Below are 7,912 nucleotides of genomic sequence, written 5' to 3'. Positions count from 1 at the left end.
ACCCATAGAAGCAGCCTGAAAATTGATAACAGAATAGGCATCATGGAAGCTCTTCATGTCATCAACAGAAGAATTCCCCCAGTTATCAGGAACGAGACTATTAATGAGATCAAAGCAATTGCTCGGAGCAGGAACTTCAGAATACACAGGCAGATCTGCAAACAAGCAAAGAAATAAGTAATAAATAAAAAGAAATGACTAACAAAGTGAAAAATGAAGCAAAATATACCAAACAAAGGGTTAGCAGCAACGATGTCATCACTCGCTTCGTCTTGAAGTTGGCCGAACTTTTGCTTTTTCACAGAAGAAACATCAGGATGAGCCTTTCGCTTCATCACACCTTTAGCTTTGTAGCGTTGTGCCACCATGGCCCCAATGCCTGTCGCCATAGAAGCAAGAGGTTGGTCATCTTGAGTATCCACATCAATGGGAGCTTCCATTTGCTTCGATTTTTCCTTCGTATTAACCTTTGACGAACTCACTTCGACATGATCAGCCCTTGGCTTGCTAGATATCTCCATGAAACCAGAGCATGTAGGGGATCCAACATCCTTAACAACAGTCGACCGAGCTTGGACAGCAACAGTATATTCCTTCAACCCTTGGGCCTTGACAACATTCCTCAAAGACATTTTTGTAAAAGGCACAACAGATAAGTGTAAGCAGTTAGAAAGGCAACTAATTATATATAAAAACAAAAACGAAACATACCCTGCTCCCCATAAAAGAACACAGGAGTAGCAGTACCCTCTTCCCATTCAGGTGTCATCCCTAACTTAAAAAGTATAGCATCTGGGTAAGTAGAAGGAATGATGAGGTGGTTACAAATCCTCCTAAATAAAGCATCATCTTCAGAAATGAAAGGGATAGGATCTTTGTATTCTTTAGGAACAAATGCCCTTTCAGGATCAGAAAAAAAAGGAAAATCTTTCGGAAACAAAAAGGATTTTTTCAAAAAGATAAAAGAACACTTCCAATTCCGAACATCGGGAAATTGGGGAGCGAAGCAATAAACAGGAGAAGGAGCACCTCTCCTACTTTTTTGCTTTTGAACAGTAATCCAATCACCGGTATCACCAGTGCGAAAGAAGCGGCGAAATAGATCAACAGAAGGTTCACCACCATAAGCCCTACACATTACCTCAAAAGCCATAACCTTTTTCACTGCCAAGGGATGAAAAACAGAAATATTCACTTTAAAGTAATCTAAAACGCTGAGAAAGAAAGAAGAGAAAGGAACCCTAACGTTACACTCAGTGAACAATTGGGTATACACGTCAATGTAACCCTTAGGAGGATTCAAGATGTGCTTGTCGCTAGCTGGAATAACCATATCGCCAGATTTTAAACCAAGCATTTCAATCAGATACGACAGCAAAGAGGGGTTAACATCGCTAAAAGAGGCCTTAGTACCACGTTTAGACATGGTAAAAATAAACAAAAAAGAAAAACGTAAGAAGAAAACTGTGAGTACCTTGATATGCGAAGAAGAAAGAATTCCAAAAGGTAAAGTTTGAATGGAAGATAAACACAAATGAGATGGAGAAGAGGAGGCGTTAAAACCTTAAGAAAAAGAGAATGGTGGCCGTCAAATCAAACTGCAGGGCACTCTCGGTAACCACAACCCATTGGACGATCGTACCCACAACAGCAAAACAGAAAAGATTCTCTCATTAAGGGTAAAGTAGTAATTTCAGGGACAAGAGTATTAAACGGTGCAGTTAATTGTCAAATCACAGAAGCAAAAGTAATTATTACTAAGTTTAACTTAACGAAGCTCATATGTTGATATTAATGCTTCGTAAAATTAAACTGGGGGGCTTGATAGTGTACCCCACCTCCGGCCCATTTACCAGCTTCGCAGTTTGCTTCGGAGGATCTGGCCACAATATATAGAGCGAAGGAAAACTTTAGCTACAGTGAACGAGGTCCTGGAATCAGAGCAACAATAGTGATCTTAGAGCCCATAAAACCTCGGTCAATTACAAAGTCAAGCTAGTGAAACTATTCCAAGCTCGGTGCACGCCTGTACCACAAAGGAAAGGGACAAGCTCACTTTCCTCTGCAGGTTTACTAAAAGGGAAAGTCAAATAGTGATCCAAAATCATTGGGAACTAGCGAGCTGGTATAGGAAGTCGCTCCATCCCACTTATAAATAGAATAGAATGCAGGAAACATTCCACATTCAAGAAATACACACATAATAACACAATCATGTTATATCATTTGCTTCGGTGGCGTAAAACAATCATCTGATTGTTACCTTTGGGGAATCGCCAACGAACAAAATCAAAATCATAATCACTCAATCTCAATCTCTGTGACTTGCATATCCCCATATCAATACTAATCGACGGTTATTGTACATACAGTATGTATACATATCTATTGTACAGGTTGATTGTGCTAGAGAACTTTTGAGTTCAAATCGATTGCTTAACATTGTTTGTGGATCATACTTTAAAGTTGAGGTTGACTTGGACTAGCTTGGAATCGTACCAAGGAAACGCAATCAACAGTATAATTTATATATTCATATTACGTCATATATATATATATATATATATATATATATATATATATATATATATATATATATATATATATATATATATATATATATATATATATATATATATATATATATATATATATATATATATATATAAGGAACTCGAGATCCTCAACAAGCTTAAGGAAAATTATGAAAAAAACGTCAAATGATCCCTTTGAATCAACTCGCGAGTCTTTGCATATATCTTGAAAGTATATTTTGAAAAAGCTAAAATGATGAAAAAAAGTTACTATAGTCAAATAAAAATGGAATCGCAACTAAGGATTTTGGCGATTGATGCGGATAATTTGAATGAGATTGATAAGAGGGCGATTGAGAAGAAAAGGAGAAGATCGGCCGAGAGATAGCTTTGGACGAATCGGATTCAGGGGATATGGAGTAGTAGTTTATTGAATATGTAGTAGTTTGTTTGATTATCGAATAAGTAAAAGTTTATTTTGGCGTAATTTATTTGGTTGTTTTAAGTGTCATGTATTTTATTTTCTTATTAATGAAACTTTTATATAATTATATTTTATATTTTTGTTACTTAAATAGTTTAGTTATAATAATATAATTAACTACAAAATAAATAATAATTAAAAATAATCACATAATAATAAAAAATAATATTTCCTCTCAGCAAGACACTAAAATTTCTCACTATTAGTATTTTTTTCTAGTGTTAATCCGGTCAACACTCAGTCATAAAAAAAAATTACTAAAAATACTAAAAACTGACGGACAACACCAAATGCTCTTAGCACTAAATGCTCTTGGATCGTATCACATTCACTATATCCAATAAATGCAGTATACGTAAATAATTGATGGTATAAACTTCTCTTTCCATCACTCGGCCTAAATTGAGTTGGTAGGCCAAGTTGATAATTAATGTGGGCTGAGAAATCTAGTCAGTAGGCCCATGAGATGTTTATCAAGTATGTAGTCCGTTTTGACCTTTTCATTTCACATCATAGTCAAGGGAGCTTCTTAACTTCCGCACTACACCACTCCGTTTTCCCTTTAACGATTATATTATATTGAAGATTATTACTCCGTATAAGATAAGAAGGATAGTTATGATATGTACAGTTTACATATGTTTTTTTGAAAGGCAAACACATACAACCATACACGAATTTAAAAACGAATATATACATGTCCACCTCGAGATTCGAACCCCTAACCTATAAGTTGAAGGGGTCACCTTGATACCGCTAGGCCAATGGCCCTTTGGTACCGTTTACATATGTTAGTGGTCGTGAATAACGTTAATACGATATTGATGTAACATTTTAGATAGAGGTGGTTTAAACGTATAATGTTTTTCTACCTTTTTTCATCCCTATATAGAGTTAAACCTCGAACTCACAATCACTTGTCTTTAGAAATTAGGATGGCAATTTTACGTCATGTTAGGTCAATATAACTTGCTGATAACTACCTTAATGATGATAATTTGAATTTAAGTCGATGCATCTACAATAAGCGAGGACGAAGCTTGGTGAGGGAAGGAAGGGGCTTTGGCCCCCTCAACAATATTGAAATTTGTAGCTCTTTGAATTACGAGTGTCTGGGCTTTTGAATCAACAAAAGCGGAGCTCGCATGAAGAATATATGATGAAAACAGTGACAAATCGCAGATTCAACGCGACTTCGCCGTTTTTCATATATTATTCATACGTAGTCTGATTTAGATGATTCAAAGAATAAAAATGTTTGTAACTCAAAGAGATTTTTATATTCATATTCATATAACTTAATAAAAAACTTAATATCTAGAACTCCAATGAATAACTTCAACATCTAATTATACTCTTCAATAAACAAGTTTAAGCTCTTGTGTTTTATGTGTTGTATGAGCATGTAAGCCCATTGTGTTTATGTTTATGTACATTATATTAGAGCTACATTAAATATGTTCAAACCTTTCAAAAAGAGTGTGGAGCAACCTATTAAGTTGTTTGTTACTAGGCCAACACACGTCGTAGGTTGTCCACTTGGCTAAAAGCAATGCCCTTCATTATTGTGTTATGGGGCGTCGCTCAAGGGGTGTGGGAAACGTGACTGAGATTTCAATAGAGAAGAAAATGATCGTGAGTTTAGTTGTGAAAAATTGTGATTGGTTGGGTTTTTATTAATAGTTTATACTCTTATTATAGAATATACTAAACATATTTTATCACATCATCACCACACCTCTCACTCACACCAAGGCTCCAACCCACACCACCATACAAACAAAATTTTTAACCCACACCACTAGGTCATCAAAAAAACCTCAACTCACACCACACACCAAAAGAAATAGTCTTAGAGTGTATGTTATGCATAAAGACACATGACGTGGGTGCTGAGTTGGCAACAAACCCACGCCCATTTTATGTGTTATTGGCGTGTGACTTTAGGGCTTGGCCAAGGTGTAGGATGAACCCCACGGAAGAAGCAATGTCACATGATCTTTTTTGATTGGTCCAATTTTATTATATTTTCATTGTTTTTATTAGAATTGTTTGTAGCATTTTCAAACTTATTTTACCATATCATCACAACACTCCTCATACACTTCAACCACACTACCATAACACAACATTTTCAACTCACACCGTTACCTCATAAAATAAAACTCGAACCCACACATTTTCATTGTATATTTTTATCATTTATAAAATTTACCGGGTGAATACCTGTTATTCAAAAAAAAACTTGTTATGCATTATATATATATATATATATATATATATATATATATATATATATATATATATATATATATATATATATTGAAATGTCCCGTTCATATTAATTATAAACGTTCCATATTAATTGATTTCGTCGCAAGGTTTTGACCTCTATATGAGACGTTTTTCAAAGACTGCATTCATTTTTAAAACAACCATAACCTTTATTTTATCGATAAAGGTTTAAAAAGCATTACGTAGATTATCAAATAATGATAATCTAAAATATACCGTTTACACACGACCATTACATAATGGTTTACAATAAGAATATATTACATCAAAAATAAGTTTCTTGAATGCAGTTTTTATATAATATCATACAAGCATGGACTCCAAATCTTGTCCTTATTTTAGTATGCAATAGCGGAAGCTCTTAATAATCACCTGAGAATAAACATGCTTAAAACGTCAACAAAAATGTTGGTGAGTTATAGGTTTAACCTATATATTATTGATAATGCTAAAAACGAACATATATTTCATAGCATTATTCCTCAAGAAAGACAAGCTTTTAGTTGCAATTGTCCTATTTACAAGTGATATTCGGTTAAATAATAAAAGGTGAAGACAAAAGATAGATTCGACGAATTGAAGACGCAAACGACCAAAAAGCTCAATAGTACAAAATACAATCAAAGAGGCTCCAATTATTGATAAGAAACGTCTCAGAATTACAAGAGTACAAGATTAAAAACGCAAAGTACAAGATATTAAATTGTACGCAAGGACGTTCGAAAATCCGGAACCGGGACCAGAGTCAACTCTCAACGCTCGACGCAACGGACTAAAAATTACAAGTTAACTATGTATATAAATATAATATAATATATAATTAATTATATAAATTATATATATATATATATATATATATATATATATATATATATTATATTTATATATTAAAACCGTCGGCAGACTAGGATCCAAACTTGTGTGAGCTGAATTTACGAACTCCGCGACTCGCGGAGTTTGTAGTGCAAAAATACCGCAGCTCGCGGAGCTGTCCTGGACAAAAATGCCTATAAAAGCTTGCGCATTCTGAACGTTTTATATATCCTAATTCTATCTATCTCTCAAAAACGTGTATATATATATATATATATATATATATATATATATATATATATATATATATATATATATATATATAAGGGTATGCTAGCGAATGTTGTAAGGGTGTAAGTCGAAATTCTGTCCGTGTAACGCTACGCTATTTTTAATCATTGTAAGTTATGTTCAACCTTTTTAATTTAATGTCTCGTATCTAAGTTATTATTATGCTTATTTAAATCGAAGTAATCATGATGTTGGGCTAAATACTAAAATTGGGTAATTGGGCTTTGTACCATAATTGGGGTTTGGACAAAAGAACGACACTTGTGGAAATTAGACTATGGGCTATTAATGGGCTTTATATTTGTTTAACTAAATGATAGTTTGTTAATTTTAATATAAAGATTTGCAATTGGACGTCCCTATAAATAACCATATACACTCGATCGAACACGATGGGCGGGATATTTATATGTACGAATAATCGTTCATTTAACCGGACACGGGAATGAATTAATAGTCTATGGAATTATTAAAACAGGGGTGAAATTATGTACAAGGACACTAGGCATAATTGATAACAAAGTGTTAAAACCTTGGGTTACACGCAGTCGATAACCTGGTGTAATTATTAAACAAAGTAATAAAACCTTGTTACAGTTTAAGTCCCCAATTAGTTGGAATATTTGACTTCGGGTATAAGGATAATTTGACGAGGACACTCGCACCTTAAATTTATGACCGATGGACTGTTATGGACAAAAATCAGACGGACATATTAAATAATCCAGGACAAAGGACAATTAACCCATGGGCATAAAACTAAAATCGACACGTCAAACATCATGATTACGGAAGTTTAAATAAGCATAATTCTTTTATTTCATATTTAATTTCCTTTATTTTATATTTAATTTCACTTTTAATTATCGCACTTTTATTTATTGTTATTGTATTTAATTGCACTTTTAATTATCGTACTTTTTAATTATTGCAATTTTATTTTATCGCACTTTTATTTATCGCAATTTCATTATTGTTATTTACTTTACGCTTTAAATTAAGTCTTTTATTTATTTAATATTTTACATTAGATTTTAACTGCGACTAAAGTTTTAAAAATCGACAAACCGGTCATTAAACGGTAAAAACCCCCCTTTATAATAATAATATTACTTATATATTTTTGTATTTTTATAAATTAAAACTAATATAGCGTTAAGCTTTGTTTAAAAGATTTTCCCTGTGGAATGAACCGGACTTACTAAAAACTACACTACTGTACAATTAGGTACACTGCCTATAAGTGTTGTTGCAAGGTTTAAGTATATCCATTCTATAAATAAATAAATATCTTGTGTAAAATTGTATCGTATTTAATAGTTTTTCGTTGTAAAAATAAAGCTATTTCATATACACCTCGCATAACAATCAAGTATTTTTGGCACCGCTGCCGGGGAAAAAGCCAAAGCGAACGCTATATATATATAAAAAAAAAAATTTGTTTGTTAAGTTGTAGTCTACTTTTATAAAAGTATATACGTGTTAAATATAAAAA

Source organism: Rutidosis leptorrhynchoides, chromosome 3 (genome assembly GCF_046630445.1).
Source record: "Rutidosis leptorrhynchoides isolate AG116_Rl617_1_P2 chromosome 3, CSIRO_AGI_Rlap_v1, whole genome shotgun sequence".
NCBI classification, from domain to species: Eukaryota; Viridiplantae; Streptophyta; class Magnoliopsida; order Asterales; family Asteraceae; genus Rutidosis; species Rutidosis leptorrhynchoides.
This window is presented reverse-complemented; position numbering follows the sequence as displayed.